Raw genomic sequence first — 12,993 nt, 5'->3', positions numbered from 1 at the left:
TTTTTTTTGGTGCAGTTCGCATTTTTCCTTTGTTTTTTTTTATTGTTTTTGTTTGTTCGCCACTTTACATCATTGCATTTGTTACCACCAGGAAATCGATCCGGCTTTCCCCCTGTGTTACAACTTTGTTTATTTTTTTTTGTATAGTTCTTTTACTTTTTTCATTTCGGAACTCGTTTTTCAGGTACGAAAGCGCTTTTCCAATAAATTTAGTTTAATTTTTCTGCTTCCCTTTTGCATACCCTTCCTCTGCACGTGCGTGTTTGCAAGAATAACAGCCCTTCGATTTTGTTTTTTTTTGTTGTTGGTTTTCGAAAAAAAAAATAAGCGAACAATTTTTAATTATTAAAAAACCCTATCATAAAAATGCGCACACAATGTGGAGGGTAGTAAATATCCAGTGGGCTTGATTGTTTTTTATGTCCTACAGGGCTTTGCGTTTTCATATTGCCGTAGTTTTTTGTTGTTTAAATCATTTTTTGGTTACATTTTCGCTTCTGATTTTTTTGTTGTTGTTGTTTAGTGTATTTTTTTGGATTTTTTGGCATTATATTTTTTTTGTTGGGGATGGCTGTGTTTATTAACTATGCATCGTTCGAATCAACTTTACGAGCGGCTGGGGGAGCGTGAATCAATGCTTCCATCAGGGTTTTTAATTGATGCCGGATTGCCTAATTTGTTCCCATCCTATTAATAACGCGTCGAGTATTTACAAAACCAAAAATTCGTAATAGGCAGGAAAATGCACAAAAAAAAATTTTTACATGTTGCATGTAAATTCAATGCTAAATATTCAAGATACATCCATTTAAAAAAAATACAAATCTAATTGAAAACATTTTGCTCTTTCCTTGCAACAATGAACAAAAATTTATTAAATCATAAGATTAAGAATTCAGTAAAATTATAATTTCCTAAATTACTTTTGTTATATAATGAAACTTAGTTGATATTTTTTTACTAATTTGATGTAAAAATTGCTAGGAATAGTAAATTTACATTGATTTGATAAATATATTAAAATGAACCTCACATAACGAGAAAAATAAATTTTAAGAAAAATGACTTGCAAAATGGAACGCATTATCGTATATTACATTACTTTATATGGGGAAAATTGATTCATTGTTCGACCAAAAATCCGGATATTTTAGAACGGATTATGGTCGTTAAGCGAGGTTTCACTGTAGTTAGAATTGCGAAATAACATACAAATAACGAACAACTTAATGACCGATTAATGTTACTTTTGAGAACTAACACTAATACTGATATGAAGCTTAAACTGCTACTTAAATCGATATTTGGTTAACGAACAATTCGGTTATCGAACATCTTTGAAAGGATTATGTGTATTCCAAAAAAAAAATGAATATTTAGAAATCTGTAAAGCAAGCATTAATGAAATATTTGTATACAAATGTGTAAATAATAATTACATTTATTGATAAAACCAATTTAATTTACGTTTTATGAACGAATGTTTACAAATGAAAGGTTTAAAGCAAAATAATCATTAATATTTTATAAAAATATATAAATTATAAACTAAATGTGTAAATAATATATTTTCATTAATGAAACCAATTCACATTGAAATTAAAATTCATATTTTATTCTGTTTTCATTAAAACATGAAGAATTAATACGTGTGTTAATAATAAACCAAAATTATATATTTATTTTAAAAACTATGAGTATATTTGTGCATTTATCAATGAAATCCACTCATTTTGAATTATTATTACCTAATCGATAAAATGTGTCCAATGAGTCGAGTGTTTGCTAAACTAAATATTGAAATTATATTAATATTATTAATTGAAATAAATACAAATTAAGATTTTATGTTTATAATAAATCTAGAAAACTAATAAACATATTGATTAACCACAATCGAAATTATATTTTATATAAAAAAAATGATTCGCTTAACGAGCGACGTTTTGCATAACGAGTGACGATGAGAAGAGAAGTCCCGAATTCCGCGCCTGCTACGGATCATTTTTAAAGCTTGTGTGCACATATTATGTGTATTTTTGAATATGTGTAAAAATCCGAAAATTTTGGAACGGATTGAACTCGTTAAGCGAAATTCCACTGTATTAAAAACTTTTAAATTTGGTCAAGGATTTATTTATAAATTAAATGTTTTAAATATACCTAAAAAAAAATATAAAATATATTTTACATGTAAATATAAATTTTTGTAATGAAATTTAAATAAAATAATTGAAAAACTCGAATTGCAATTGGAAATTCACGTTTTAAATTTAGTTGTAAATAAATCACGGAACTTTGGGACGAGTTAAAAACACGTTTTCAATACCAGTTTGTTCATCTGTAAATTAATCTGTAAACATTTTTCGAATAAACCATTTAGTTGACATTTCCGTTTAACTTTTTTTTATTGTCAATCACAGTGAACGAACTTTCAAGGTTATTTCTTTGCTTTCAAATATAAAAAAATATATAATAATTATTTAAATTGAAAAATGAACATCGGAGTCTATAATATATAATAATTTTTATAAAAGTTTAATTCTTATAAGCTCATATTTATATAAATTTATGATTTTTTTAAGGATTTTAACTACTAAATAGTTAACGCAAAGTAATGTACATAGAGAAATTAAGTTGGTTTCTAAAGGGATTTTGAATCTCCCGCACTATTATTTTTGTATTCAATTTGTCTTTTTATAAGTTTCTTATGTATTTATTTGGTTTTTATGTTTATTCTTATACAATTTTCGATTTAATTGTTAAATTAATTATTAATAATAACAAGTTTTCTATGATTTTTTTTGTTGCAATTTATATAAAGATAAAATTTCACATAAATATTGATAATTCATATAAGATATTATTAACTAAAACAATCCATTTCCATTAATTCAAGAGGAAAATCCTATTATATTTTAAAATCCTTGCAAATTACAAGAAATTTTTTTACAAATGACTAAAAATGTATAAGTGATTTCGTGAATAATATCAAAGAACTATTGTTTAAAACAATTGAAGCATAGAAAACGTGTTATTTCGGACTAAAATCGTATCAGCTAATACACTGTATACAGCAAATGTAAACGTGCGTAATCTTATTCGTCTTACATTTTCTTGCTAATAAAAAAGTGTTTTTTTTTATCTGTAAGACCATTAAAAAACAAATAAAAGAAATAATAGATAAACGCAGTAATTTGTTTTAACGTTCTGTTTATTGCACAATGCGAACGTTAATCTTTATTTTTGTTGAAGTATTCATCCATTGGTAAAGTAACTATATAACTTAAGAATATATATTTAAACTCGGCGAAGCTTTTTTTTCTTTCTTTGCACACAAAATAAGGTTGATTTATGAACGTTAATGCCCAGAAAATGCTGCGCGGAATACAAGATTAGTATTTTTTATTTAAGCTCTCAATTCTCTTTCTTAAGCAATTCACACCAAAACATAAAACTAGGAGAGTTTAATAGAAATATATAATTTTTATTTTTAATCAAATTTATTTAAATCTTTAAGAAAAATTTTAAATATATAAATGCAGTTGCTTTTTAGTTATTTAATGCATTTTATAAATTTCAATTACAGATATTTTTTTTTTATTTCAATAGGAATATTTAGTTTGCTTTGTTTTTATTTTCTGATTAAATATTTTATGTTATATCATTTCTATCGGAAGTTCTCAACCTTTTTAGTTCTTAACCTATATGTCAGCGAAATGACATCTGTCACCATGTGTCAAAACAAGTAAAACTATTGATGACAGCTGTCACGATGTGTCAATTGAAGATAAACTGTTTGCTATTAGATTGAAATAGAAAATATTAAAACAATTGCATATAAATATTTTGAATTCAAATATGAATATGGCTTTAAAGCAAGTATTTATCATAGTTTATGTATTTTACGTATTGTAACTAGGTTCAATTTTTGGATATTTGCATTTTATTAAAGTATTGTTGTTAAACATTTAAAGAATTTCAAATAATTCACTTCATTTTATAATTAATTCCTGATTTATTGTTTCAATTTCAATTATTATTATGCAGTTAATATTATTATTCATATTAATATTAAATACAATTGATTTTAAATGAATTTAAAAAATTTATTAAAATTACAGTGTTTTAATTACAATATTTCGATTAGTTAAATAATTTAAATATAATAAAACTCTAGTTTTTTATTAAGGAAACTAGAGTTTTATTATATTTAAATTATTTAACTAATTTAAATATAATAAAACTCTAGTTTTTTATTACTTAACAATATTGAAGTATACATGTTTTCTGTTATGAAAGACAACAATTTAATTATTTTAATTAATTATAAATCATTTTAACATAAGAAAATTTTAATACATAATAACATTTAAAGTATGGTTTTAAAGTCATCTGTTCACAACATCTTGGTTTGTAACAAAGTTTCGAAAGCAATATTTCATTTGGCATGAATAAAATCTTCTATATAAAATTTGATATCAAATCCATTTATTACCGGAATCGAGATGCAGACAATAAATCTTTTACTCTGTTTTACTATGTCTGCGAATCCTCAATAAAAAGTTTCACAGGAAATATATTCTTACTTAAAATTTCCATTTCCATTTCCATTACAACATTAACTGTTAATATGAAGTAAATACAATGTAAAGTATTTTTCTCTAAATTGTGAATCAGTCCGGTTACTATAAATTTAAAATTTTCATTGACAAAATCAAAATTAATTCTACAATTAATACAAAAAAATATGTTTATTAACTAAAACGTCTCTTTTTGTGCTGTTTATTTTAATTGGAATTTAAAGTCCTCGATTAGTCCGGATTCACACAGTGAGAAAATAAACAAATAAAATGATTTTTGAATTATTGAATAGTTTCGATTTTATTCGATCATTTTTTTTTTAATCATTTATATTTTATACCAAAAATCTATAAGTTTGGTCATTTCCTAAATAATTAGTAATTAATTCTATTAAATAAATAGATTTAAGATAAATATTTTGTATTATTTTTAATGTTCGGAATAAGACAAATTCAATAATGGAAATGTAAGATTGAGAGAATTTCTATTTAAAATTGCGCTTCCGTTCGCTAGATTTCGCGTTTGAAGGGAGGATGGATGAAATGCGTTTTAGGGGTTGGAGCGAAGTATTTGTGGGGATGAGGGTGAAGTGTGTTTCTTGAGGAGGGAGGGAAGGAAGGAGCGGAATGCAAGTGAGAATTTCGCAGATTGCTGATTCGAGATTAAGATTTCACCTCGTCTCGTCCCGCTTTTTATCCTTAACGGCACATTTGAAATTTAATAAAACGTTTAGCGTTTTATCTCCACGCTCACACTGAAAAAAAACAACCGTCGTAATTAGGTAACGGCAGCCTTTAACAATTTAAAACCGTAGCAGTGAATTACATTTAATATATTATTATTATTGTTGTTGTTATTATTGTTCATTTCTTCCTTTTGCAGGAATTGGAGTGGATCAACACACTCGACAGATACAGACGTTCATCAGAGGAGGTAATAACAATTTTTATTTTTTGGTTTTTCTTTTAATACTGTACTCGATTGAACGGAAAATCTACTATTTTTATACAGAATTTACTCTTTTTTAAATACAGAATTTGTTAGAGTAAAATTTACTTGTGATTGATTATTGCTCATTTCAGTGGATGAAATAATATTCAATTCATTTCGCTTATTTCAAAAAATAAAACCCCACGCTGTTATGAGCAATAAAATCATTTTTAAATTCGTTAAATAATAAGAATTATTCTGTGTTTGTTGCAGAAATGAATACTTTGTCTATATTTTTAATATTATATCATAATCGGGTCATTTTGACCCATACCGCGTTAGTACAGGCGTTTTATTTATTTGTCCGCTAAAGTCCTCGTTTTCCACTAATTCACTTTTTATATAAATAATAAGAGTTATCTTGCATTAAAGTCCGCACTTTAAGGTAGACTTTAATAACAAAGACAAAAATACTTGAATATGAATTGAAGTACGTATTTTATTTCCTTATAATTTATTAAATAATAAGGATTAATCTGTGTTTGTTGCAAAAATTAGAACTTTGCTTATGTTACATAATAATCGGGTCATTTTGACCCATAGGTAGAACATATGTTTTATTTATTTGACTGTTAAAGTACTCGTTTTCCCATAATTCGCTGTTTGTATAATTAACAAGAATTATAAGAAAACTACGTTAAAGTCAATCTTCTATGAAATATTAATGTTTGTTCATATAAAACGATCTTAATATTTCTCTTGTAATAAGTCACTTTATTATAAAATAGAACGGAAAATCTATTTTTTTTATAGACAATTTACTCGTTTTTAAATACGGAATTTGTTAGAATTGAATTTGGTTGTGAGACTGATTATTGCTCATTTCTGTATATGAAATAATAATCAATTAATTTCCATTTTTTTTTTGTTTGGGTCAAAGGACGATTATTTAATTTTTATTTCCGGCAATGTAAAGATTAAATACAATATAAAAAAATAGAGAATGTGCGATTAAAATGAAAAGGGACGTTGAAAACCGGATGGGGGAAGTTGAGGAAATATTATACTTCAGATTTACGAGGCGAATGCATATTTCAATGGGCTGACACATTCCGAAGTTTCGGTTAATATATTCTGTGTGAGAATTTTTAATACGCCGTAAAGCGCATGTTTATTGTCCAAGTTTTAACTGCAATTTTTCACAAAAGCGAAACTTTCACGCCGAAATAGTTTCCAAAATAATAATAATCAAACGCATTCGTCGAATTAATCATTGTTTCCTTTCTATTTTTTAAAAAAAGCTTTAAATGTAAATACCCAGTTTACTTTAACTCGTAACATAGCTTAAACATAGTTGTTTTATATTTATACAATAATTTTTAATTTACGTTAAGGATATTATTGATAAGACAAAAGCACTTGAATATGAATTGAAGTATGTCTTTCTCATAAAGTATATAAGAAATATTAAAGTTTATTCATATAAAACGAAATTGACAATTGTCTTGTTTAGGACTTTTGTAAGAAGTTGTTTCATGTCATAGTATAGCGGTAGACATTTGCTTTTTTGGTAAACTATCCAATAGAAGTTTTTACCATTATATTCTTCTGTAATTTGTTGGTTGGCTGCCGTCTTATAGGTTAACTTCAGTATATTGATGCTCTGCGATTCCACTATTTCCTTTCACTGTGAATCTGCTGTTATCCTTAACACTGTCATTGTCCATCGACTTGGCTGAAGGTCCATATGCTGAACCTCATTCATTTGACTGTACATCTGTGATGAACGTTGGCCCTATTGCTGCAAGCACCGAGAGGGCTCACAAAAGACCAGGATTCGAACCGGTGCCCACGGAATCGTGTTTGGTTTTTTTTTCATTAAACTTGTATACAAATTAAAAGTTAATTCCATTTTCTTTGGAATCTTAAATATTCGTTTCGTTTATAAGAAGACTAAGAAACAAGAATGCTGCAACATGCATGAAGTTGAAGTGCACGTGCGGCCCTAGGCTAAACTTTGCCTTATATATCACACACAGATGTACGATTACTTTACACCTGTTGTATCCAACCACTTTACATGATAAATTATTATTATATTCAAAGCAAGTAGTAAGTAACTTATTACACTATTCATGAACTTGTGTTTAGTTAATTCGAAATGTTTTTGAATGAATGAATAAGACGGAAATTTAATTTATTTATTTACATATTTTCTTCTATTTACTTTTCGACAACTTTTTTTTATTATATAATTTTCATTGTAATATAAGGTAGATAAGGACCGCATAAAAAAAATGGCACAAAAAAATATTCGAAATTTTCATAAATTCTTGCATCGCACTTAGAAAATACACCAAAGATTTACGAAATACATGAGAAAGTGCATCCAAATAAAATAAATAATTAATGGAAACATTTTAAAAACATATAATTTCTCATTGTAAATATGGAGAAATACATAATTCACTGCTACTCGTGATAATCCAAAACGCGCATTTTCTTATAATGAATTGGTCCAAAATCAACTAACAGAATCGTTTGAGCAGGCTATACATATATATGCACACTGATAGAAAACATTACAATTATGCCAACGCTGTTAGAATTTGTGAAAAAGGACCTCACAAAAGCAGATTCTACTGTATATATATTTTTCTTTAAAAAAGTTTTATATTTTAATTGCAATAAACTTTGTTATTTTTATAATATGAATGAATATTTTGATTGTTTGTACGAAAGGTCACTTGAAGGATTTTTAATGTTTTCATATTTGTTTATTTGAGTAATGCATAATTATTTGTAATTACACCATTATTTTTTTTCTTCTATAAAATTAGATGTATAAACGATGAGAATAACAAGTTTACCAGTTATTTATAATTACTTTGCAAATGTGAAATTCAGAAAGTGAAAACTATTTTTTTTAGTTGTGTAAATAGAATTTGTAAATAGAAAATTTTAATTTTTACAGCACAACAAATTCAAATAAATTACAAAAAAATATGGATTAAAATTATTTGAAATTAAATTATAAGTCTTTAATTACATTTTTATTAATTATTAATCAATAGTAAGAAAAAATGTCGAATTAGTTGGTGATAATATTTCTCGAATTTAAATTAATTCTTTATAAAATGAATGTTTCTAGTATATTTAATGATACATAAATCCAATTGCAATGAAAAGCAGATTTTTTTGTAGGATTTTCGAAAAAAAAATATTCGGAGATTTTCCCATCGTTTTCATTTGTTTCCTAATACGTAACATATCCAATTAGAAACCAGCTAATTTTTAGAAAATTTGTCAAGATTTTTGGTAAAAATAGATTTTCTGTGATACAAAATTTTCATTTATATGAAAAACTAATACATTTTTGAAATTTTACTGATAAATTTCCAAGATTTTAGATTTACATTTTTGTAAACAGTTTTTCAATAAAATAAAATAAAATCAAATTATTTCTCTTAATATTCATTTTTCTCCTAATACATAACAAATCCAATGTAAAGAAAGCAGCTAATTATAGAAAATACGAAATATGAAAATATCAAAAAATAACTATTTCTAGATTTTCTCTTAACATAAAAAATTCAGTTTTATTGGTACTTTGTATAATACTATGTCAGTTTATTTTTTTTTTGTTAAACTTTCATCATTATAGATTTACAGTTGGAAAACAGAAATAATGCAGAACAAAACAGTTTCCTTTTGGAAGATTTAGATGCAACTATAAAACTACGTTCCTCACCTTAATTAGGTTTAAATATTTGAGCGAAACACTTTATCAGCATATATCATGATGTTGAAAATACTTTCGGAGAGCTAAATGTGAGCGTTCTGCGGAAGAAACATAAATTATGCAACTTTTTTCACCCATCTCCTCCTCCCTACAACCAGTATTTATTTAATGCCCAGTAAATTTTAACGTGCGCCATAAATCTTCCGTTCTTTGTGGCCAGGAGCATCCACATCGATTTCACCTAATTAGATTTGCGTCCGACCATTAACCAACACACAAAAAAATACACAATCAAATTGTTTCGTCGTAAGCGAAACATTTATTTTAGAAAAATTTAATAATCGAAATTGCACACAGCAATTACCAATAATTGCGGACACGAAAAAAAATAATAAACCGAGAGAGAAACGTGCGCGAAATTAGTTTGGATCTAGGAAATTGAGTATTAATAAAAGTTGCGCTGTTGCTTTACTTCTGGTAGAGTTATTCTTCCTTTGTTTCGACGAAGGGTCGCAGCAATCTGTTGAGTGCGTTACATGCATGATTGGAGAATAACAAAAAAAGGGAGGGGAAAGAACGATGGGGGCGGATGCGGTGTTTTTCCAGCGTTCCCTTGACGCCTGAAATATGTTTAGCAAATTGATACCAATTTATTTGCTGTCGCTTCGTCCCCTTTCCTCATTCAAGTTTCAGGACGTGTTTCAGGTGCGAAATTAACGTTTGCGTTCTTCGGGTTTTAATTAAAAACATATTATAAATGAATACCGTTGAGGGTGGAATGAGGTGGAGGTATTATGCTTATATTTCCTAGGTGAAGGGGTTAATTTATGGGAAGAAAACACCTAGGACACGGTGTTTGTATATAGCATGAAAGATAACTTCTCATTATCTTGACGCCGAACTTTTGGGGTTGAAGCCAGAAAAGGGTCTAGAGGTGAACAATGACTGGGCTTTATACACACACACACACAAAAAAAGGAGAAGAAGATAGAAGGAAACAACGGACCGTCGCCGCCGCCTCCGCTAAATCCACCGAATTAGTGTCGAACAATGCGGCGCGCCGAAAAGGTGACACGACAATTACATTATGGTCGCGTTATGTAATCTCCTGCGGCGAGGGCACAAACTTTCCGAAAGTCGTTATGTAACATATATACATACATACTTGGATATATATATATGTATATAAAACGTGTATTTTATGGCCCGCTGCCCCACGGAATTATGATACGACGGGGCGCATTTAAGATTTCCACTAAATTGAATGCCCTTATTGCCACTCGTCCGAATGGCCCCGCTCAATCTCCGTCCCAAATTGCCCTCCAAACTGCCCTAATACATTAACATTCATTATTGCCAGGATTAATTTTATTCATTCCGCCCTGTCAAATCTGCACAATCGCTTATTTTCACCCGGCGCATCCATCCAATATAGAAATATACAAGCTATAACAGAATTTTGTTTCCATATAATATCGTGATGTAGTAAGAGATGTTTTGTATAAAATATTCAAAACTCCTCTTTTTTGAGTGAAAAGTATTGAAAATTATTATTTTTGTCACAAAATAAATTTAATATTTCGGGTAATATAATTTAATTTCTATTATGATGTAATACATGTTTTGAATGAAGTGTTAAAAAATAACATTTTTTTATATTATTTGTACCAAAAAATATATCCTAATTTTTAATACTTTATCAACTTTTGTTTGAGCTCAACAGTGGTTGTGAAAGGTGGCAACAATGTACACCATGAAGTTGTCGAGGAAGCTTAGCTCGGAGAGTTAAGCATGGAGAAGAACAGTGTTAAGACAGTGATAGTTAAGTATAGTGTAAGAAATGATGTAACTATAGTAATAAACTCCATCTTGAAACCCAATTTATTCCATTCACTTCGACGAAAACAACTTTTTTTTTACAATTTTATTTAACAAATTATGAATTATCTTTTTTGTTATATGACGCTATTATAGAAAGAAAATGGATTGTGAGTAAAGTATCAACAATCATCTTTCTTGTATGAATTTTAAGCATTTTACAATAAAAAAAATAATTATTTGTTTCGAAAAGTCTTTATATTTTAATTTAACTAATAAATTTGTATAGTTTAGACCAGTAACATTTCTTGTATATTTTAATAACGATTATGTTTAATAAATTAAAATAAATAATTCAAATATGTCTGTACTCGTTAAATGAAATGAGAAGTAGTTTAAAAGTCTTTGAAATCACTTTTTTTTTGACAGTCAACTGTCAACTTCCAATGAAACTGACACAACTTACGAGGCATTAAGCAATTAATGCGACCACTAATAAAATATAGAAACAGATAAAACTTGAGTAATCCTTTCTTTTTAGAAGCGGCTTTATGTTAAATCCCGCGCGCTAAAAGCATCCGGAAAAATGGAAATGTTATCATAAAAATGTGTAATCAAAATATAATCCACGTCTGAAGCTGTCTCACTGAACGGAATAATAGTTTCCATCAGCTCGAAAGTTTTCAAATTTAAATATCTGCATGTATATTATTTGTATAAAATACATTTTGTATTATTACAAATAAAAATCCTTCCTTAGTTTTGCATTCAAAATATATAAACTATTTCATTTTAATTAAATACATTTTTGATTTCGTATAAAGACATTAATTATAATTTAAATAATTATTTTAAGTTTTTTTTTTTTTTTCATTTTTCATAGATTTTCATGAAAATTAAGACGATATAAACTAGTCACTAACGTCACTATAACTTATGGACTAAACGTCAAATTGTCATGAAATTTTAATAGGTGTCGTCTGAAGGTTGGTACTTCTTAAAAATCATATACATTTGTCGAAAGAGACGCCCCCTATATGTCATTCTACGAATTTATTGAGCGAGGTGTAAAATTGCTTAACTATTAAAAAAACTAGAACGAAATTGGATGAAATTCAATATTTAGTCTGTTTTTTAAACCGGATTAATTGAAGAACTAAATACAAAATTTGATCTTATAAGGGCAAACAAAAAAATTGTTTACACTATTTTTTAAATTTTATTTTGCTCATTTAAAATTTAATTTAATTTTTGAATCCGGACTATTTCAAGCCGGATTATGCATGATTCTGAAACTAAACTCTTAATTATTTTTTATACTGAATAAATTGTAAATAAAATGAAGACAATAGAAAAATATTGTAAGACGCTGAATTTTTTTATTGAAAAAAAAATGTTTTTCATGGATATTGATTGAATTTATGTTTAAATTTGATTAAAACTAATTTACATTAAATTCTTAATTAAATTTTATATATTTAATTATAGTTGATGAACTTCTTTGTTTCCTTTGGGAATGGAAAAGAGTGTCACGAACGGAAATAACTTTATATTATATAGTAATTACGATTTTTTTTTAAAGGACTTTTGCACGAAAAACACTAACTGTATAATGAAAATAAATGCAGGTTGAAGTGGAAATGGTAATATGGAATAGCCACTCTTCAGGTGCGGAGTCTAATGAAACTTGAGCCGTTAGAATGCGGAGACTAATTGGTTTTTGCTGCGGTTTTCCAAATGAAACCGTAGTAATAATAAATGCATGTACTAAATAATAAGCGTTAATCTCTTAACGGATGTTTTGCGTTTACGCCATGATTGGATCAACTATTTACAGGTTACTAGGAAATCATTAATTAACTTATACTTATATCTCAATTATAATTACTTATTACATTTAATTATTAACGCACTTATTT

At 27.3% G+C, this 12,993-nt stretch overlaps 1 protein-coding gene across 7 annotated transcripts in view; it reads left to right on the top strand.

Moving 5' to 3' along the window:
• The window catches only part of LOC108563598 (putative polypeptide N-acetylgalactosaminyltransferase 9), a 189,873-nt gene that overhangs the window by 128,007 nt on the left and 48,873 nt on the right, over positions 1 to 12,993 (top strand). For 6 of the 7 annotated variants that reach the window (XM_017922368.1, XM_017922342.1, XM_017922327.1 and 3 more), the window contains one exon: positions 5,467 to 5,517. The gene's annotated coding sequence lies outside the window, so the exon portion shown is untranslated. Of the gene's footprint in view, positions 1 to 7; positions 185 to 5,466; positions 5,518 to 12,993 lie in introns of those variants that run through there. The other variant, XM_017922361.1, reaches the window with a different exon arrangement.

This window comes from Nicrophorus vespilloides, unplaced genomic scaffold, assembly GCF_001412225.1.
Source record: "Nicrophorus vespilloides isolate i.1.1-1 unplaced genomic scaffold, Nicve_v1.0, whole genome shotgun sequence".
NCBI classification, from domain to species: domain Eukaryota; kingdom Metazoa; phylum Arthropoda; class Insecta; order Coleoptera; family Silphidae; genus Nicrophorus; species Nicrophorus vespilloides.
The sequence above is the reverse complement of the archived record's forward strand: the minus strand, read 5'-3'. Positions and strand labels throughout refer to the sequence as shown.